We start from the raw sequence: 24,071 nt of genomic DNA, 5'->3' as shown, positions 1-24,071 counted from the left end.
CAACGCAATCTGACTTTCAATAATCCCTACAAAAGAATGGCCCTGACTGACAATAACCTATACCCTTCACGAATCACTTACCTCACAAAAATCTTCGTTACTCGAATTTCTGTAATACAGTGAGCGCCAATACTGTCACCTAAATAAAAGATTCTAACTACTGAACGCACTAACTACTGATAGACATAGTTAGCAAATGAAAGATTTTGATAGAGAACAAATAATGTATTTACCTCAATAGTGTTCAGAAGTCATTTTATATATATATATATATATATATATATATATATATATATATATATATATATATATATATATATGACCGACACTCGTCCAGATCGTCCGCTCATATTAACATCTCAAAACTCTGGCATCTCTCTCCCCACATCCACCACTGCTGGCGGCTCACCTCCAACAGCCCAACGCTACGCGCTGTTCACATCCAACTGCCCAACACTACAATAGCGAATAATCCTACAGTGAGTCCTACCAGCCACAGACTGCACACAGCACAGTCAACGATATTCATACAGAGCGCTACGTGGCGTCAGCAACATAAAAACCGAAACAACCTACTTACAAGGCCACAACATCCCCTCCATGTAGAGCATTTTTTCTTTTTTTTCTTTTTTTTTTAAAAAAAAAACACAGAGAGAGAGAGAATAGAGAGTGGGGAAAGTATTCTGCTCTTTGCCGTTTGCGCTGGATGGCGCACGGCAGTTGCTTAAGGGAATGTACGTAGTGCAACTGCAATAGCACGACCCGTACTCTGTGCAGCTCATAACTTTCTTCTTTTGCCACACAACTAGCGTTTCCTTTTTTCGTTTTATTTGCCGCATTTTGTTGTAACGTTGATTTTATTACGTGAGCTGGCCAGATAACATGTCCTGTTGTGCTAGTTCCAGTCTTGCACTGATTTTCTTTAAACTATCACTGTTAGTCTCAGTATGTAACTGTACTTTATGTGAGAAAATTATGTATATATACACTCCTGGAAATTGAAATAAGAACACCGTGAATTCATTGTCCCAGGAAGGGGAAACTTTATTGACGCATTCCTGGGGTCAGATACATCACATGATCACACTGACAGAACCACAGGCACATAGACACAGGCAACAGAGCATGCACAATGTCGGCACTAGTACAGTGCATATCCACCTTTCGCAGCAATGCAGGCTGCTATTCTCCCATGGAGACGATCGTAGAAATGCTGGATGTAGTCCTGTGGAACGGCTTGCCATGCCATTTCCACCTGGCGCCTCAGTTGGACCAGCGTTCGTGCTGGACGTGCAGACCGCGTGAGACGACGCTTCATCCAGTCCCAAACATGCTCAATGGGGGACAGATCCGGAGATCTTGCTGGCCAGGGTAGTTGACTTACACCTTCTAGAGCACGTTGGGTGGCACGGGATACATGCGGACGTGCATTGTCCTGTTGGAACAGCAAGTTCCCTTGCCGGTCTAGGAATGGTAGAACGATGGGTTCGATGACGGTTTGGATGTACCGTGCACTATTCAGTGTCCCCTCGACGATCACCAGTGGTGTACGGCCAGTGTAGGAGATCGCTCCCCACACCATGATGCCGGGTGTTGGCCCTGTGTGCCTCGGTCGTATGCAGTCCTGATTGTGGCGCTCACCTGCACGGCGCCAAACACGCATACGACCATCATTGGCACCAAGGCAGAAGCGACTCTCATCGCTGAAGACGACACGTCTCCATTCGTCCCTCCATTCACGCCTGTCGCGACACCACTGGAGGCGGGCTGCACGATGTTGGGGCGTGAGCGGAAGACTGCCTAACGGTGTGCGGGACCGTAGCCCAGCTTCATGGAGACGGTTGCGAATGGTCCTCGCCGATACCCCAGGAGCAACAGTGTCCCTAATTTGCTGGGAAGTGGCGGTGCGGTCCCCTACGGCACTGCGTAGGATCCTACGGTCTTGGCGTGCATCCGTGCGTCGCTGCGGTCCGGTCCCAGGTCGACGGGCACGTGCACCTTCCGCCGACCACTGGCGACAACATCGATGTACTGTGGAGACCTCACGCCCCACGTGTTGAGCAATTCGGCGGTACGTCCACCCGGCCTCCCGCATGCCCACTATACGCCCTCGCTCAAAGTCCGTCAACTGCACATACGGTTCACGTCCACGCTGTCGCGGCATGCTACCAGTGTTAAAGACTTTTTTTTTTTCACTAGCTGCTTATATTTTATGACCCACCGTCTAATTTCTTATGGTGGATCGTATATTGCCACTTAGCCGCTGTGACTGGGTCCGGGGTCCGCAGTGACTGAAAGTAACACCACACCGGCTCCCGTCCCCACTCACACCGTTGCCCGTGTCCCGCCACGTGGAGGCGCGCTCTGTTTAGATCCATTTGATTTTCTTTTTTTTTTTTGTGCAGCAATAGAAAAACTTCTAACTAATACAAAATCAAGTAAGATATTAATAAACAAAACGAAATTAAATATTTAGAAAGAAGGAACGAAGAGAACTGAATAGAGAAGTTATAGGTATAATATGGCCCGTCACCTGGTTGTGGGCGGCGGCCCGGGTCTTGGAATGATCCTCAAGACGCTGGCCGTTGCTCACCATGCTTTTAACATCTACCATCCTAAAAACTACCTTAACTAGAAGAGATTAGGGTACGTTAAAGCTAGAAACTAAGACTAAGACCTCCATGTCCAGCCGGCTAAACTATTTACGATATACAATAGAGAGGTAACTGATTTTGTGCTTGGCTCAAAGTTGCTAATGAAAGGGTACTTGTGGTAAAAGTAATAAGGTAATGACGCTAACGGTTTGTGTTGAGCCTGCAAGGCTCCTAGTAGAGTACATCAGGCGCGAGCACCTCCCGGCCCCGCCGACAACACGACCTGAACGGTGTTTTTCCCCGATCTACCATAGGTATCCGTCGGGTTGGGCTCAAAAGAGAGGAACCACAATTAAGATCCTTCCATCCAGGACGTGCGCCGCCTCCTACCAGGGGGGCGTGGGTCCCTTGAAGAGGTGCCCAACTTTAAGCTTCAGATGAGAAGTTCTTAGTATAGTGGAGGTTGAGGTATAGGCTGTGTAGGTTGGTTGTACAAACAGTTCACACTGAGCCAATGAGACTTACAATGATACATGGTGTGGCAGTTAGCACCTTCCGGCCCCGCCAGCAACACAGCCTGAGCGGTGGTTTTCCCCGATCTACCATAGGTATCCGTCGGGTTGGGCTCAAAAGAGAGGGACCACAATTAAGATCCTTCCATACAGACTGTGCGCTGCCTCTTAACGGAAGGTGTAGGTCCCTTGTAGAGGTACCTAGCTTTAAGCTCTTATTGGACATGGAGATGCTGTTAACTATTTATATATACGGTGCAATCTGTTTTTAGGATTGTGTGTGACTTGTGCACCTCTTGTCGGTTGTTCCACTCTGTTCTTTGAATTTGACTTGGTTGACACTATGGATCATCCGCACTGGACGCTTCAATATCTGTGTTGGTGCCCTGGTCTGTATCTGTTTCTTCTTCATCACTCGTGGTGCTAATCATATCTGTATCCCCCTGGGCATCGTGACGTCTGTTTGGACCGACTTGCCTTCGGTAGGGTCTGTTGCGCAAGTATTCTATTTGTTGGATCTTCGAGATTTCGTCCGTTAGTTTGTTGAGTTCAGTCCACCTTTCCGGGTCGCGTATTATGGCATGTAGTTCGTTCTGTGTGTTCAGGCGATTTATGTGTACTGTGTGTCTTATGTTCGTGCGTTGTCCGCAGAAGAAGACAGTATGTTCAGGGGAACCTTCTTCCCCGCATGTGCATCTATTAGTCTGCTGCAGACTCACGCGGTACAGGTGCGTGGGATAAGGGCCATGTCCTGTGATGAAATGTACCATACCGCGGCTGGGATCAATATGTTTTAGTTTCAGTCTTTCCCGGATGTCAGGGAAGAAGTTGTAGACACGGCGGCCAGTGTTAAAGACTGCGATGGAGCTCCGTATGCCGCGGCAAACTGGCTGACACTGACGGCGGCGGTGCACAAATGCTGCGCAGCTAGCGCCATTCGACGGCCAACACCGCGGTTCCTGGTGTGTCCGCTGTGCCGTGCGTGTGATCATTGCTTGTACAGCCCTCTCGCAGTGTCCGGAGCAAGTATGGTGGGTCTGACACACCGGTGTCAATGTGTTCTTTTTTCCATTTCCAGGAGTGTACATATGTACGAGTTCTGTTCACAAAATTCCGGAATGTCGTCCACAAAATTTTTCTGTGCTCACCTTATACTTATTGAGCATGGTCTCCTTCGCTATCTGCGGAGCTATTAGATGAATTTTGGGAAGAAAAACCAGAAAGGAAACACAAATTAAATTCTATAAATTTATGACTGTACCTACTTTTGTATACGGTTCCTAAGAATGGACGGTAACAAAAAAAAGAAAAATCACTTATACAAGCAGCAGGGATGAAGTTCATGAGATATGTAGTAGGCTGTAATAAAATGGATAAAATACGGAATGTAGCAATAAGAGCAGACTGAAAAATCTTTTCAGTTAACGACAAGACAAAAGATAAGTGAATGAAACGGTAGTATGGAATTCTGCCCACTCGACTCTTAAAGGATGCCTATGAAGCTGCCTTCTCGGATAACTAGACAACATGCAAGCAAATCTTATTAATGGAGTTTATTACAATAATTGAATTGCCAAAACTTAATCTTGTATTTACAACGAGTTGTCGCAAGAAATTGGAGACATGAATGTAATCAATATCCTTCGCTACGTACAATGTGTATGTAAGCAACTGATATGGATCGCAGGTCCTCTCTTCTAGTGCGCGTCTCCTACTGTCCGGCCGACGCTGGCAGGAGCGGCGCTTATATCCTCTTCGGATAGGGGCCGCTCATGTCGTGTTGCGGTCCTAGTCAGCGTACTATTGGCTGACGTACTCTCACAGCTTTCTCTGCGGTTACGTTCTTGATCATCGTGCCGGCATTTGTCGTTACGCAGGAACATGTAGGATCAGGCTGATGCAATGACAAAAAACAGACTGCAAAAGAAGATAATGAGTTATGAGACGTAGTAAGAAATGGATGGTTGGGCGGTGGTATCAGCGGAACAGGTGATTACAACAGCTAATCCTTGGAAGGAGATGGTGATGAGGATGAAGCATTTTGTTCGCCAGTTCTTTAGCTACAATTCTTGCAACACTATTTATTCTATTGTCTCTTCTTGACCACCCCATCTTAGATCCTTTTTTCAGCACCTTAATACCAATCCGTTTCATTCTTATTTCGTGTTGTTCCGTTATCGGTATGTTCCTTTGTATCATGATCTGTGTGATTTCCTGCGTTCTTGAGGATACAACATTTACAGTCCCAATCCTATATATTTCTTCAGGCAGATCTGTCACTACCAAGACCACGCTGGTCGTCATACCCGGAAGATCTGCTCAAAGGTTTTGTCACTTACGATATTGGTTTTGGATCCGAAACTCGTTTGATTCTTGAAAGCAAATGGTTTCTCCACTACTAGCTTTACCATTTTTCTGGTTCGTCTCGGTTCTTCCCAGCTACGGCAACGTCTGCGGACACACACGGTCCCCACTGTGCTTCGCCCCTGCAGGCAATCCCCTGCTTCATGTCGTTGACAGTCTCCCATAACGTGGACGATGGGCTGGACTTGTGTGAGTCTCTTCAAGAAAGTTGAAGATTTTTGAATAACATTAATCAACTATCTAAATGGTATGACAGAATATTCATACGGGTAATATTAGTAAGATTTATTAAGAAACAAAAGAGATTATACGAGTATTTTATAGGCTCAGAGAAAAACTTTGACGAAGTGTACTGGGAAAAACTTGTGAATATGATGAAGGAAGCCGGCCGAAGTGGCCGCGCGGTTCTAGGCACTGCAGTCTGGAGTCGCGAGACCACTATGGTCGCAGGTTCGAATCCTGCCTCAGGCATGGATGTGTGTGATGTCCTTAGGTTAGTTAGGTTTAACTAGTTCTAAGTTCTAGGGGACTAATGACCTCAGTAGTTGAGTCCCATAGTGCTCAGAGGCATTTGAACCATTTTCGATGAAGGAAAAGTGTGTTAAGTTGATAAACAGGCGTATTATAAACTCATTAGATGCTGCATATGAATCAAAGGACATCTATAAGACTGAAAGGAAAGAACACTAAATAGACAGGATTAAAGGAAAGTGTACGATAAGGTCGTTTTCAGCTAAAGTGTTCAACATATATTTGGAAGATCTAAGTGGTGAAGAAATAACCGCAAAGAAATGTACTGTTTGATATTCGCAGACAATGAGATTTGTTTATTCTGGGATGGAAAAGAGTTTCAATAAATCCTACAGGAGATAAAACTTCGATAAGGGGGCTATAGAACGATAATAAACGTAAATAAAACAATTATAGCAATGGCTGGACACGAAAACTAAAATATGATGCTGACTTGAGAAATACTGTCATATTTGCTAGCAAACCATTGACTCTGCAGAAGGTACGTTAAACGAGAATTGCAATGATAAAATTGGCATTAACTAAGATAACAAGGATTTTCTGCAGCAATTCGAAATTTCATTAACGAAACGGTCGATCAAGGTTTTTGTCTACAGGGAGATGCCGAAATTTTTACACTGACAGAGGGTGGAGGCGTTTGAAATTTGAACATGGTAGGGAAAGGAAATCATCAAATTTCAGGCATAAAGGTAGATATGCTTAGGATCTTGTATAAGAAAAGCAACTACTGGGTGTAGCTCAATGTAGAGAAAGGCAATTAGGTCGCACATGCACTGAGAAAGCGTAGAGAAATCTTAAATACCGTTTCATAAGGAATATGATGGAGCAGAACGGGCAACAAGGAGAGACAATAACGGAAGAGGACTCATAAGACGGCATTTAGTAATTGCCTTTTGAAAAGGAAATTGCTGTCCATCCTTGGCAGCCACCAATAACATAACAATCATGAGCCTGTGAAGCAAGGCAACGGACAATGACTGTTCACGCGACGAAGACAGGAACATACACTGAAGCGCCAAAGAAACTGGTATAGGCACGCGTATTCAAATACAGAGATATCTAAACAGGCAGGATACGGCGTTGTGCTCGGCAACGCCTATATATGACAACAAGTGTCCGGCACAGTAGTAGGATCAGTTACTGTTGCTACAATGGCAGGTTATCAAGATTTAAGTGAGTTTGAAGGTGGTGTTATAGGCGACCCACGAGCGAGGGGATGCAGCATCTCAGAGGTAGCGATGAAGTGGGGATTTTACCATACTACTATTTCAGGAGTGTACCGTGAATAGCCTGCTGGAGTGGCCGAGCCATTCTAGGCGCCTCAGTCTGGAACCGCGCGAACGCTGCGGTCGCAGGTTCGAATCCTGCATCGGGCATGGATGTGTGTGATTTTCTTAGTTTAGTTTGGTTTAAGTAGTTCTAGGGGACTGATGACCTTAGAAGTTAAGTCCCATAGTGCTCAGAGACATTTTTGTACCGTGAATATCATGAAACCGGAAAAACATCAAATCTCCGACATCGCTGCAGCCGGAAAAGAATACTGCAAGAACGGAACCAACTACGACTGAAAAGAATCGTTCAGAGTGACAGAAGTGCATACCTTCCGTAAATTGCTGCAGATTTCAATGCTGGGCCATCAACAATGTCAGCGTGAGAACCATTCAAAGAAAGATCATCGGTATGGGCTATTGGAGCCGAAGGACCACTCGTGTACCCTTGACGACTGCACTATACAAAGATTTACACCTCGCCTCGCCCCGCCCGTTAACACCGACATTGGACTGGTGATGATTGGAACCACGTTGCCTCGTCGGACGCATCCCGTTTCAAATTGTATAGAGGGGATGGACGTGTACGGGTATGGAGACAACCTCATGAATCCATCCATGGACCCTGCATGTGAATAGGGGACTGTTCATGCTGGTGGAGCCTCTGTAATGGTGTGGGGCGTGTGAAGTTGGAGTGATATGGGACCCCACATACGTCTAGATACGACTGTGACAGGTGACACGTACTTAAGCGTCCTGTCTGATCACCTTCATCTATTCATGTCCATTGTGCATTCCGGAGGACTTGGGCAATTCCAGCAAGACAGTGCGACACCTCACATGTTCAGAATTGCTACTGAGTGGCTCCAGGAACACTCTTCCGAGTTTAAACATATCCGCTGGCCACCAAACGCCCTCACATGAACACTATTGAGGGCATGTTGGATGCCCTGCAACGTACTGTTCAGAAGAGATCTCAACCCCCTCTTACGGATTTCTGGAGAGCTCTGCTGGATTCACGGTGTTAGTTCCCTCCAGCACTACTTCAGACATTAGTCGAGCCCATGTCACGTCGTGTTGCGGCAATTATGCGTGCTTGCAGAGGCCCTACACGTTATTAGGCAGGTGTACCAGTTTCTTTAGCTCTTCAGTGAATAATAAGAAGAAGTTACTGTTATAGCATTCACCTCATTCTCTATTAGTCATGGCACTATCTGATAACTCGTCGCTCGCAACAGACGATTCAAATACAGTTGACAGTTACAGGAATTGACTCCTTCGTCTGAGGTAAGAAAGTTTCTGGGGACACCAGCTACACAGATAAGGTGAGGGATAATCAGAGGTTCAAAGCATAGAAAGCCTCATTCTGTACCTGAAGATTTAGGTAGATGAGTGCAAAATTGTTAGGCCCAGGATATTGTCGATGTACTTGATCATACATTAGAGTAATAAATAAAGTTTTTCAGGGGAAGAAGAGGGTTATATTGTATATATTATCAGTTATCTAATTCTTAGTTTTTAGTGTTGTTTACTATGCCTTATTAAATGGTTCAAATGGCTCTGAGCACTATGGGACTCAACTGCTGCGGTCATCAGTCCCCTAGAACTTAGAACTACTTAAACCTAACTAAGGACATCACACACATCCATGCCCGAGGCAGGATTCGAACCTGCGACCGTAGCGGTCGCGCGGTTCCAGACTGTGGCGCCTAGAATCGCTCGGCCACTCCGGCCGGCTATGCCTTATTAAATAAATATTATAAAATATGTAGGTTTTTTAGTCTGCTGGCTGAATTCGAGAACGATACACTGAAATTTAATTGCCACAATTAGAGTTTAGGGTAGATCCTAATGCAGCACTTCAGTGAATCACTCGATACACGTGTATATTTCTCTCTGAAATTTTTTCTTTCCTGGGGACTGGCATTTTGATTTCGATTCGAGTAATAATTAAAGATTTTTGATGATAGTAAGAGAGCATGTGTTATTCTGGAATTCTTTTTCATAAGTCGAGTGTTGATAAGTTACGGAAAAAATACGCAAGAACAAAGTGTTTAATTGTTCAAATCTAATTAATTACCAGTTATTGTACAAAACAAAGGACTTTTTGACAAATAGCAACTATCAATGCGTGATTGTAATGTAAAAGTGATGAAAACGTATGGGGGAGAGGAAGGCCTTCTAAAAACGGAATGATAATGTCTTCGTGCACCTTTGTAAGGAGAAGTAGGGTACAGAGTGGTGCAGGAGCTGTCGTAGTAGGAAAGCTGGACAGGAGCAGAAATGAGTAGTGAACAAGATAACGCAACAAACAAAAGATTTATATAAGGTATCTCTCCAAATGTGCGAAGACTCATTACATGTTGTGTGACAGGAAATAGAGTCCAGCTATCTACGTCAGATGGAAGAAGCAGATACGACGGAGACACAATAAGGCATCGCCCGCACAGTATCAGTATCAGATGTGGCTCTGAGAGGACGTGGGCTTAGCAGCTGATGCTGACCGTCCTAAAAAGAAATGGCTCTGAGCACTATGGGACTTAACATCTATGGTCCTCAGTCCCCTATAACTTAGAACTACTTAAACCTAGCTAACCTAAGGACACCACACAAGACCCAGTCATCACGAGGCAGAGAAAATCCCTGACCTCACCGGGAATCGAACCCGGGAACCCGGGCGCGGGAAGCGAGAACGCTACGCACGACCACGAGGTGCGGACTGACCGTCCTATATTGCGGCTCAAAGTACAGAGCAGCTGGAGTTGTGGCTCGGTGGGTGTGCTACACCGGTGTTAGATAGAAACCTGCCATTGCATCAGCAACATAACGACGCCTTTGGGGTGGTATCAATACATGATGTCACATAAACATAATAAGAGTCAATAAATACATAACTATCTACATACTGATTGCGATAGAAACAGTCCATCGCCATGGGAGCAACGAGTAAGAAAGTACTAACCTGGAGGCCAGTACCAGTTGCAGTGTAGGGATAACAAATTTTTGATTTTCAGTATTTCGTGTATTCATTGACCGAAATTAAAAAAATGGTACAAATGGCTCTGAGCACTATGGGACTTAACTTCTGAGGTCATCAGTCATCTACAACCTAGAACCACTTAAACCTAACTAATCTAAGGACATCACACACAGCCAGCCGAATTGTCCGTGCGGTTCTAGGCGTTGCAGCCTGGAACCGCGAGACCGCTACGGCCGCAGGTTTGAATCCTGCCTCGGGCATGGATGTGTGTGACGTACTTAGGTTAGTTAGGTTAAAGTAGTTCTAAGTTCTAGGGGACTAATGACCTCAGAAGTTGAGTCCCATAGTGCTCAGAGCCATTTGAACCATTTGAACCATCACTCACATCCATGCCCGAGATAGCATTCGAACCTGCGACCGTAGCGGTCGCGTGGTTCCAGACTGTAGCACCTTGAACCACTCGGCCACTCCGGCCGGCGAACGAAATTAAAAATGACATGCTGTCATAACCTTCTCATTATGAGTTACATTCTGATGTTAAAGGTTTAACACGCTAAGTCCCGCATTGCAGTTACAAACTGTGTGTATGTCCAGAGTCAGCGCAACTGACGGTGTACAAATATACACAATTCGTTCATCGAGTATTGGAGAATGCGGATACTTAGGACTTCCACACAGTTTCTAACCCTTTATGAAACATTATCAATCTGGTACCTCCAAAAAACGATGAAAGGAAAAATTTGCCCAGGGGGGATCTTTAGAAAAGTACTTTCCATAATACACAAACTTAAATACTAAAATACTTAGATAGTAAATCACACACTTTTTACGCTGAACATTTCACTTCAAGAAACCTCCATCTTACTGGAATTTAATTTCAGAAGCTATTACTCTTTCAACTAACTCTGTATAGTCATTTAAGAGATTCTAGTAACTATGCTTCACTCTGATTCAGTTTTAAGTAAGCTACATTTTACTATTACACTTTGCAATATTTAAGAAAATTTATTCATTGTTTACACAAAAAAACCAATGATGCCTCTTTGTATTAAGTTGGCACTTCATAAGTCTGTAAAACAGGATTCGCGGATTAATCGAACACCAGGAAGGATCACTATGTAGATGCATGATTAGGATGATATAACGGGGGTGAAACAGTTTCCTTAAAGCTCAAGAATTATTATTAAAACACAGTTTAAATTATGGTTCACGCTGTACGAAAGTAAAAAAAAAAAAAGTCTTATCTGGTGGCTGTAGGCTTGGGTGTGGCGAATAATTATGACCGCTACACCACGCAAGGTACGGCCTGCAAGTATCTTGCTGTATGGACTCAATTTCTCTTCTTGGCGTCGTTCAGTTATACATACAGTAGCCCAACAACTCGCAGCCATGCCGTAAGCCATCTGCAGTCTTCATTCCAGCCATTTTTGTGCAAATTTGCAGGCAAAGCTTCTCCTGCTCCACAAAGGTGTCGCCTAAATCACTGCTGCCTGCAGACTGTGTAATTTACTTACAGCGATTGCTCTACGTAGCGCGCCAACAAGCCCTTACCACCTTTTCCACTCCACAGAGCCACTTCCGTTTCAAACAAACGCACACTGGCTTTTATATAACACCAATTTCTTACATCGTTCCTAAGCCTGACCATTTTTTAAATTGTCAGATTTACATCAACATGAACAATTTACACACACAAATATTTATAGATACAAAAGTAATAGAAAATTATTTAATGTAGTAAACAGTTTCCATAGTATTTTACATACATTACTCACATACAATGCAAAGAACTTCAATCTCCAGTATAGCACACTTTACTTCACATTTACAGAAAATATAATACCAACATGTGAGACTGAATGCCGGACATTTGCCACACTTGCTCCTTCGCCAGGTAGCGATCCCTCAGTTAAGGATGCGCTTTGAAACTGCCGTCTCCACATCTTACTCGATACAACCAGTACGTAAGGGACGTTCTTCTTCAACATCTTGGCGAAATACAGAGCATCTTTTCGGAAATCGAAATATTTATAACTTTTGGGAAACGAAAGCAATACCGCCGACTATGTCAGTAAGTAATTAGTTGTGCCAAGTATAAATATTGATCCCTCTGTCTGTACGGTAGCTTCCATTCACGCATACTGATTGCGATACAAACAGTCCATCGCCATGGGAGTAACGAGTAAGGAACGATGTAAAGAGAATGCTAATCTACGCTAATCATTTCTTTGTGATCACTACATTTGTGCCTTCTTTAATTACTACAACTGCATGCCCAAAAGACAATAAGGAAAGAAGAACTGGGTATGTGAATGTGTGGAAAGAAGAAATGGGTATGTGAATGTGTGAAAAGAAGAACGACATACTCCACGTAGCGCGCCATATCCCTTGCGGCGAAACATTAGTTAATAAAGTGTAGCGGGACAGTGTTCAAAACACAACTGAAAATACGCTCACTACATAGAGATAAGAATATGTGTGATTGACATGTCATCTAAAGTCAACGTACAATTTTAAAATGTTAGAAATAAGGAAATGAAGTAATACAGAATGCTATGCCTGTAACAAACATTGTTGTTCTACATTGTTTAGCTCTGGTATTTACAGGGTCCCACAGAAAGCATCCTAGGTTTTGGAGGGAAAAGCCGTAATTGTAATGATCCGCACTACAGCAGAAACAAGAAGCACAACTTAAGGAAAAATAATGTAATGTGTGTTCCAGCTCACAAGCGACATTGAAGCAGATAGTTCCTGTGACTTAGTATGGGCAGAGGTTATATTCGACTACCGTAATAAATTAATAACTGGCTCCTTTTACCGACCCCCGGTCTCAGATGAAACAGTTGCCGAACAGTTCAAAGAAAACTCGAGTTTGGCAATGAAGAGGGGGAGGAGGAGGAAGGGGAGACAAGGGACCCAACCCTTCGGAGCAGGTAAAATCGTGGCAAATGTCCGGCGTGGCAAATGTCCGGCGTGGCAAATGTCCGCACACCGTGAGACTTTAAAAGCGTAAACAAATAATGTTATACACGCTCGAACAGCGAGCGTAAAAAACGAACACCCGCGTCTTTCCATGCGAGCTCCGATTCCCTTATTTTATTATGATGGTCGTTTCTCCGTATGGAAGTCGGAGTCAATAAAATATTCTCGCATTCAGAGGGATAGGTTGGTGATCGAAATTTGGGAAGATGATCCCGCCGCAATGAGAAACACCTTTGTTTTAATGGTGTCCACCCCGAATCCTTTATCATGTCAGTAACACTCTCTCCCCTATTTCTCGATAATACGAAACGCAGTGCTTTTCTTTGAACGTTCTCGATCTACTCCATTAAACCTATCTGTTAGGCAGCAGTACTGCAAAAGAGGACGGGCAAGCGTAGTCTAGGCAGTCCCTTTATTAGATAAGTTGCATCTTCTAAATGTTCTGCTAATAAAACGTTGTCTTTGGTTCGCCTTCCCTCCATTTTCTATGTGTTCTTTCCAATTTAAGTTATTCGTAACCGTAATTTATAGGTATTTAGTTGAATGTACGGCCTTTAGATGTGGTTGGTTTATCGTGTAACCGAAGTTTAAAGGATTCCTGTTGGCACTCAGTGGATGACCTCACACTTTTCATTATTTGGGATCAATTTGCCAATTTTCGCACCATATAGATATATTACTAAATCGTTTTGCAATTATTTTTGATGTTCTGATGATTTTTACTAGACGATAAACAACAGCATCATCTGCAAACAACCTAAGACGGCTGCTCAGATTGTCTCCTAAATCGTTTATATAGACAAGGAACAACGGAGGGCCTATAACACTACCTATTGGAATGCCAGAAATCACATCCGTTTTACTCGATGACTTCCGTCAACTATTACGAACTGTGACCTCTCTGACGAGAAATCATGAATCCAGTCGCATAACTGAGACGATGTCCCACAAGCACGCAATTTGATTACAAGGCGCTTGTGAGGCACGGTGTCAAAAGCCTTATGGAAATCTAGAAATGAGGAATCAGTTTGAAATCCTATGTCGACAGAACTCAACACTTGTGTGAGTAAAGAGTTAGTTGAGAACGATATTTTCTACATCAGTGTTGACTGTGTCAATAGATCGTTCTTTTCGATGTAATTCATAATGTTCGAACACAATATATCTACAAAAATCCTGCTGCATATCGTCGTTAATGATATGAACCTGTAATTTAGTGGATTACTCCTATTGCCTTCCTTGAATATTGATTTGACCGCCGGCCGCTGTATCCGAGCGGTTCTAGGCGCTTCAGCCCGGAATCACGCTGCTGCTACGGTCACAGGTTCGAATCTTGCCTCGGGCATGGATGTGTGTGATGTCCTTTGGGTAGTTACGTTTAAGTAGTTTTAAGTCTAGGGGACTGATGACCTCAGATGTTAAGTCCCATAGCGCTTAGAGCCATTTGAACCATTAATTTGACCTGAGAAGTTTTCAAGTCCTTGGGTACGGATCTTTTGTCGGGTGAACGGTTGCATGTGACTGTCAGGTATGGAGCTTTTGCATCAGCATACTCTCAAAGGAAACTAATTGGTATCCAGTCTGGAACAGAAAGCTTGCTTTTGTTAAGTGATTGAAGTTGCTTGACTACTCCGAGGATATCTACTTGTAGGTTACATATGTTGGCAGCTGCTGTTCTTTCGAATTCTGGAATATTTACTTCGTCTTCTTTGGTGAAGGAATTTAGGAAGGCTGTGTTTAGTTACTTTCCTTTAGCAGCCCTACCAACGATAATATTTCCCTTGCTATCGCACAGAGAGGCATAGATTGTGTCTTGCCGCTAGCATACTTTACATACAACCAGAATATCTTTGCATTTTTGTGTCAGGTTTCGAGACAAAATTTCATAGTGGAAACTGCTATAGGTAGACACAGGATTATATGCATAATAGAAACCTTAAAATATGCATGAAAATTTGCATGAAAAATGCTTAAAAACGCATGACAAGTGTCGAATTATATAATATCATATTGTAACAAAATATGGTAGTTATAGCGTGCATTATATCTCAAAGTCGATCCTGTGCCTATCATTTACGAGGAATAGCTCCGGCCACGCGAAGAATGGGTGCATCTAGGAAGCTGATGCCATTTACTGAATACTTTCTGGCAGAGGTTAGGAAGAGGGTCTTTCTGGGATTATTTTCTAAAAATTTGCAAAATGGGGACGCATACCGTGTTTCAACAATTGTCTTCTTTGCTATTGTCGGTAACAAGCGGATGCGATACGAGAGAGTCGCAGCGAAGCAGTCGATATGTATAGGACCAACTTCCAGATATATCGCACGCAGAGTAGCTCGCTCAAATTAACTCCGTAATACTTTATTTAAAAAACAGCATACAATCATGAATTTTTGGGACAGCATTAACTTTTAATTAATACTATTGGACCAAAGCATCATTTACAATTTATTTCCATTTTTCTACTATTGTAAATACAAACGACCAAGTACTGTACCAAATTTTTGGGACAGCATTAACTTTTAATTAATACTATTGGACCAAAGCATCATTTACAATTTATTTCCATTTTTCTACTATTGTAAATACAAACGACCAAGTACTGTACCAAATTTTTATAAGCAGAGAAGGACCGCTTCACATGAACTATGGTAACTGGACACTATTTGGATTTGGGTGCTGTGTTCGCACTTATTGTTTCAGGTAAAAGTTCACCCGTCCCATTAATAAAACTATCAATTTGGAACAAGGGTTCAAAGCCTGGTTTATTGTTTAAAATGTTGTCAAACTTTTCTTTGAGTTTTGTTGGGATTACCTCCGGCAATGAGGAGCTCACTACAACAATTAGTTTGGTCCCTTCCCGCCCCCCCCCCTCTCTTAAACCAACCAACTAAACAAGAATAATTTTATTCATTAACTGAATACATCCATTCAAAGCCAAACCTTGAGATTCAAGCATTTTAACACTTGCAGGTATATGGGAAAAATGAGCGCTAATCACAGCAGTGTCTTATTTAATAACGGTATCATTAAAAGCTTCCTTGCACTGGCAAGCTGCCAAAGACTCTGCATTGCCGAAGTCGTTTACTATCCCTCTAATGGCCTCGAAATATTGATTGTGAAATAACATAGCTTCGATCCACGTACCACAACGAGTTACGACTAGCTCGTGAGGTAAAGGCACATTTCTTTGTAGGTCTTGATGCGAACAGGACCCTTTACAAACACTTTCTTTGTCGATGAAATCAGTTTATATTCACAAACGTGGAACGTATACTACGTCATCAAAAGTATCCTGAAACCCCCAAAACATAGTTTTTTCAAATCAGGTGCGTTGTGCTGACACCAACTGCCAGTTACTCCACATCAGCGACCTCAGTGGACATCGTGAGAGAGGAGAATGGGGCGCTCCCGGAACTCACGGATTTCGAACGTGGTCAGGTGATCGGGTGTCACATGTGTCATACGTCTGTACGCGAGATTTTCACCCTCCCAGACATCTCTGTGCCCACTGTTTCCAATGTGATAGTGAAGTGGAAACGTGAAGGGACACGCACAGCATAAAAGCGTACAGGCCGACCTCATCTGTTAACTGACAGAGACCGCCGACAGTTGAAGAGGCTCGTAATGTGGAATAGGCAGACATCAATCGAGGCCATCACACAGGAACTCCAACTGCATCAAGGTCCACTGCAAGTACTATGACAGTTCGACGGGAGGTGATAAAACTTGGATGTCATGGTCGAACGGCTGCTCATAAGCTACTCATCACGCCGGTAAATGCCAAACGACGCCTCGCTTGGGGTAAGGCTCGTAAAGATTGGATGACTGAACAGTGGAAAAACGTTGTATGGAGTGACGAATCACGGTACACAATGTGGCGATCTGATGGTAGCGTCTGAGTGTGGCGAATGCTCGGTGAACGTATTCTGCCAGCGTGTGTAGTGCCAACAGTGAAATTCGAAGGCGGTGGTGTTATGGTGTGCTCTTGTTTTTCATGGAGGGGGCTTGCACCCCCTTTTTGTTTTGCGTGTCACTATCACAGCACAGGCCTACATAGATGTTTAAGCATCTTCTTGCTTCCTACTTTTGAAGAGCAATTCGGGGATGGCGACTGCATCTTTCAACACGATCGCGCACCTGTTCATAATGCACAGCCTGTGGCGGAGTGGTTACACGACAATAACATCCCTGTAATGGACTGGCCTGCACAGAGTCCTGACCTGAATCCTATAGAACACCTTTGGGGTATTTTGGAATGCCGACTTCATGCCAGGACTCACCGATCGACATCGATACCTCTCTTCAGTGCAGCACTCCTTGAAGATTGGGCTGCCATTCCCCAAGAAACCTTCCAGCACCTGACTGCAGGTGTGGCTGCAGAGTGGAAGCTGTCATCGAGGTTAAGTGTGGGCCAACACCATACTGAATTCCAACGTTACTGATGGAGGGCGCCCGAACTTGTAAGTCATTTTCAGCCACGTGGCCGGATATTTTTGGTCACATGGCGTACTTCTTCAGTAATGCGATGTATTCCATAAGCAAAGCACGTAAAATAAATCAAATTGGGATAATGTTCCCGGAGGGCTTTTCCTGCTTTGTTCACACAAAGAGCAGCATCCGAAATAAAAATAAACACCCTTTCATCTACATAAGATTCTGGTAATATTTTTCTAAACCCCTCATTCACAAATCTGGCGATCGTAGAATGGTTTACAAGTTCTTTGCAAACTGATAAAACAAGAAGAACTAGGCTCTTCTGCTAAAGCGTCAACATTGAAATTTGCAATATAACGGCCACAAGTGTCTGTAGTTTCATCGACTGAAATCCAGATAATGCTGTCCTTGAGTTCATTGCGTATTTCTTCCAAAACATTTACGTAAATTGTCGGTATGTAATTTTTACCCAATGTTGATTCATCTAGTATATTTTGATTTAAGCAATATTTGCGCAGGAAGCCCTTGAGGATACGGTTTGTATGTCTGCGAAGAGGAATATTGCTTGCACTGAATGCTTCACATAGATCTGTGTTAAACCAACTTTCATGTTTACCCTTGAACAAATCCCTGCTACTGCAACTTACTGTTTGTTGTAAGAAATTGTTGTGGTCCTTTCTTCTGCATTTCTGCGATTAAAGTTTTGTCTGGCATTATTGTCTATTTGAAACTTTTTTGCACTAAACGTTTCTCTCGCAAACTCGAAAATATAAAACAATTCCGTCCTATGTAAATGCCCCATGATGGTCAGCTATCGACGAAACGACGTTTCTTTTTTCGGATGGCATGGCGCACAGCACGACACACACTACACGTCGTAAACACGTTCAGCTGTCTACGAATAAATAGAAAGCTAAACTGAAGCAGTGGACGTGCGACTAAAAGCTTGTGTAGTTTAATTGTTGTCGACGCCTATGGTATGACAGCAGAGGGGATTAACCGGGTGCGTGGGTTCAGGAGCATTGCCTTTTCCTGTTCCTCTTCGTTAATGATTGCGCTAGGTAGTGGCCTCTCGGTTACCGATTGCATGCAGTTCTAGGTCGCGGTCAATCCGTGAGACTTCAAATCTAGCTCGAGCTAATGACCACCCGGACCACCAGCCAAAATTTTTAAAATGTTGTAAACATAGAGCGAAAATATGCGTCGTCACTAGTTTTTAGATAAAATATGCAAAAGGAGCCAAATATATAAATGGATATGCAACATACCAATGCATATAATCCGATCTCTAGTTATAAATATCTCCAAGCTAAATTTCGAGTTTCTGTAAAATATTGCCAGTCTTGAGGGTCTGATTTAAAAATATCAAAAGCTGATGACCGTTGGCAGTATTTCTTAAGACATGTATTGGCACTTTCAAACTGATTCTACCACAATGAGATATACGTCCTACTAGGCACTTGGTGCTACTAAATCTTGACAGTTGCAGCGATACAAAACAAAATGGGAAAATAATACCGGAGTATTTCATGTTTTGACCGTCGTTGGTAATCAGGAGGAACATCTTAACAACAAGAGCACATTTCAATGCTTGGTTGCGTTGCCTGTGCCTCTAACAAGAACCAGTAGGAGCTCCAGCCACCCGGGACGTGTGTGTGTGTGTGTGTGTGTGTGTTAATGTAATTACGCCTCCTTCTGACCTGCGGCTGTTTCTTACGCTGGTCAGGTGGCTCACATCCCATTCTGCCCTCACCCTGGCCCCAATTTAATTAGCAGAGGAAACAGCCGCTATTTAATTACGCACCAGCGAAGAGAGTACCTGCAGCTCTTCAGAACTCTGATTCCGTTACAAGTCGGCGCAGTCCTCGTCAATACGAACCACGGGCACGGTGTTTCCTCCTGCAAAATCTGTACTCACACATACTGCCGCAGATGACGTGCACGTCGCCAAATGCAGTCAGGCTCTCCACGAAATTATGCCGCACTGTCCTCACAGAAGTTCTGCTTATGTTTGAGTTTTATTTCATTTAACTGACAGCACTCAGATTCACGTTTTTCCCCCAAATATCAGTAAGTTTGTCGTACTGAAAGAAACGGCGGCCTTGTCACAAACTCAGCAACTAATAAATTGAGACACATTCAGTATCTTCTAGTGTTTCGAACGACCTAAGGTGGACGACATATACACAAGATTAAAATTTATTTGACGTGTAGAATCATAAAAATAGATATACTGTAACCTGAAGGAGATCTGCTATTTCGGCATATAGCTAGCAATAGGGTAAAGGGAGATATTTTTGTGGTATAGGTATTTTCGTGATACTTTTTCCATGTGTGCAGCGGGTATCCCTATGCAAGGACAAGTTCCGTGCTTCCCGTCAGATGCCACCATATGCCTGTTTCTGTTCCACTACGCTTAATCCTCGAGTGGTAGCTTGGATTATAGTCATCCGCTCCTCTTTGAATTGCCACGGTTAATTTCTTTTGGCAACAATGAGGACCAGCCGCCAGGAGTCTGCAGGGAAGGGGATGAGACACACTGTAACTACACGTGTCAGTTGAAATTTGTTCTTCGCTAAGAGCAGTTGCACTTTTTTTTGCCTGGATGACATATGTCATCCACGGGACCTTTTGACTGATGTATTCCTTCAGTATTTCACTTACTTAACACTTTTTAGCGCACATTATATCATATTAAATATTTTAATCGTACTTATATCTCTTTTTTAGTTATTTTCTTGTTTTATTTCAGTAAAGCATAAAGTTTCCATTATGAAGAAAGTATTTCAGACCCTAACAGTTAGATAAAGTGGCTGGAGGAATTTGATTCAGACGAAGATCCTTTAGACTGCGAGAGTAACATCAGTGACTGTGGTAGCGATTATGCAGCATCAGAGAATCACAGCTCTGAGACAGGAGACAACCGACTTTGAAGAGTGGTGAGGATTGTAATTTAGAGAAATTTGTAGGTATCGATGGAAGCACTAAGTAGAGCAAAAATGTGCCCCGGAAAAATGTCAAAATTAGATCACATAATATAATAAAACGCTTACTGGGGCCAAAGACAGAGCTAAAGATGCTAAAACAGAAATAGATACTTGCGACTGTTTGTTGATGACGGAATAATCACTATCATTACAAAATATACAAATCTGTATAATCAGATAATTAAAAGTAATTTCTCCAAAGACAGGGGTAATCGTCTCACAGATGAAATTGAAATTAGTGCCCTGATTGGAATTATTTTCCTTATTGGCTCGCTCCATTGTAGCAGAACAAGTACCAAAAACATGTGGGATATCTCCAAAGGATGTGGAATAGAAGCTTGCTACACTCCTGGAAATGGAAAAAAGAACACATTGACACCGGTGTGTCAGACCCACCATACTTGCTCCGGGTACTGCGAGAGGGCTGTACAAGCAATGATCACACGCACGGCACAGCGGACACACCAGGAACCGCGGTGTTGGCCGTCGAATGGCGCTAGCTGCGCAGCATTTGTGCACCGCCGCCGTCAGTGTCAGCCAGTTTGCCGTGGCATACGGAGCTCCATCGCAGTCTTTAACAGTGGTAGCATGCCGCGACAGCGTGGACGTGAACCGTATGTGCAGTTGACGGACTTTGAGCGAGGGCGTATAGTGGGCATGCGGGAGGCCGGGTGGACGTACCGCCGAATTGCTCAACACGTGGGGCGTGAGGTCTCCACAGTACATCGATGTTGTCGCCAGTGGTCGGCGGAAGGTGCACGTGCCCGTCGACCTGGGACCGGACCGCAGCGACGCACGGATGCACGCCAAGACCGTAGGATCCTACGCAGTGCCGTAGGGGACCGCACCGCCACTTCCCAGCAATTTAGGGACACTGTTGCTCCTGGGGTATCGGCGAGGACCATTCGCAACCGTCTCCATGAAGCTGGGCTACGGTCCCGCACACCGTTAGGCCGTCTTCCGCTCACGCCCCAACATCGTGCAGCCCGCCTCCAGTGGTGTCGCGACAGGCGTGAATGGAGGGACGAATGGAGACGTGTCGTCTTCAGCGATGAGAGTCGCTTCTGCCTTGGTGCCAATGATGGTCGTATGCGTGTTTGGCGCCGTGCAGGTGAGCGCCACAATCAGGACTGCATACGACCGAGGCACACAGGGCCAACACCCGGCATCATGGTGTGGGGAGCGATCTCCTACACTGGCCGTACACCACTGGTGATCGTCGAGGGGACACTGAATAGTGCACGGTACATCCAAACCGTCATCGAACCCATCGTTCTACCATTCCTAGACCGGCAAGGGAACTTTCTGTTCCAACAGGACAATGCACGTCTGCATGTATCCCGTGCCACCCAACGTGCTCTAGAAGGTGTAAGTCAACAACCCTGGCCAGCAAGATCTCCGGATCTGTCCCCCATTGAGCATGTTTGGGACTGGATGAAGCGTCGTCTCACGCGGTCTGCACGTCCAGCACGAACGCTGGTCCAACTGAGGCGCCAGGTGGAAATGGCATGGCAAGCCGTTCCACAGGACTACATCCAGCATCTCTACGATCGTCTCCATGGGAGAATAGCAGCCTGCATTGCTGCGAAAGGTGGATATACACTGTACTAGTGCCGACATTGTGCATGCTCTGTTGCCTGTGTCTATGTGCCTGTGGTTCTGTCAGTGTGATCATGTGATGTATCTGACCCCAGGAATGCGTCAATAAAGTTTCCCCTTCCTGGGACAATGAATTCACGTCCAGGAGTGTATTTATCAGTGAGCGAGTATAGATTTCGCTTTCTGACGCGCCGTCTCCGCTTTGATGATTACAGCACGAGAACAGACAGAAGAAAATCAGACAAGCTAGCGCCAATTCGTGGCCTTATGGAACAATTTACAAAGAATTTTCAGCATTATTTCGCACCAGCCGAATACCTCAGGGTTGATGAACAACTGCTTCCTCTTAGGGGGAAGTGTTCCTTCTGACAGTTTATTCCAAGCAACCCTGCCAAATATGGAATAAAGGTATTCGCCCCTATAGATCGTAGAATGATGTACACGATGAACTTAGAAGTTTACCGTGGGAAATAGGAACCAGGGCCTTATTTAGTCAGCAATGCTAAAGAAAGATTTTGTCCTTCGCCTTGCCAAATCAATTTATAGCTCTAAAAGCAATATTACTGATCATAATTGGTTTTCCAGTATTCCTCTGTTGGGAGCATTACTTGAAATAAAATATTACTTATGTTGGGACCCTGAAAAAAAATAAATAAAAGGGAGCTGCCAAAAGTGTTCCTACCAAATAAAAAGAGTAACTGAATACTTTTAGGTTTTCAAAAAAATAACTCGTTTCGCACACCCGAAGAAAAAACAAATCCACGATTTTGGTATCTATGACTCACGAGGATGATTCAATTGATGAATCTACTGGAGACAAAAGAAAACCTGAAATAGTCACTTTTTACAACTAGACAAAAGTTGGTGTTGATGTAGTGGATAAGCTTCGTGCAAACTACTCGGTGGCTAGGAATTCAAGGAGATGGCCTGCCATTATTTTCTTCGATCTTCTGAACATGTCTGGGATTAATGCAGAGTGCATATACTCAGTGAATAATGGCTATAAAGCAGTCAAACGAGATGATTTTATAGAACCATTTTGCTGAGAGCTGATTTCACCCCAACTACAACGACGAGTCGAAAATCCTTAGGTACCAGTCGAAATTAGGAAAATAAGTGCTCTTTTACTCAAGACAGAAGCACAAAAATTCAGTCAAAATCAAAACCGCCCTGCAGGTGCAAGGAGAAGATACGAGATCTGTGGTCGAGCGAAAATAAAAATACGAGAAGATCGTGCAACTGTCTGAATGGCGAATGCACCAGATCATTGTTCCGACGTGTGTAACGACTGTTTTGAGTGGTTTCATTTTCGTTTATTAACTTTCTCAAATGGAACTGATACATGGTGAAAATTACATTTGTAAAGTACGTTGTAAAAGTTTACGAAGTTTCTGTATATCATGTTTCGTATTTGTACTTATTCTTATAAAAACTAAGATTCATAACTAAAAATAGACCAGTTTAACGTATATTTCGTTTTCTTCAACTCATATTAGGCCAATAATACATAATAATAGAAATAAAAATACATTATATAGTCGTATAAAACAGAGAAACACAGTGGATGACTACTGCCATCCACGCGACCTATTGTGTAACTATTTTAGGTGCGACCACTGAAGGGTTAAAGTCAACAGTACAAAACTTCTTCTCGCTCTTCGTGCCGTTTCGCGAAATACTGTGGTGGTTATTGCATCGTCTGTGAAAACTGCGAGGAACCTGTTGAAGGTAAGCAATTTTACGGTATGTTATAGTCAGTGATACAGTGAACATAAAAATCCATTGCAATTACTCGTGCGGCTTAAGGGGAGCCGGAG

The sequence above is a fragment of the Schistocerca nitens genome, chromosome 2, assembly GCF_023898315.1.
Source record: "Schistocerca nitens isolate TAMUIC-IGC-003100 chromosome 2, iqSchNite1.1, whole genome shotgun sequence".
Taxonomy (NCBI): Eukaryota; Metazoa; Arthropoda; class Insecta; order Orthoptera; family Acrididae; genus Schistocerca; species Schistocerca nitens.
Note: the sequence above shows the minus strand (reverse complement) of the source record.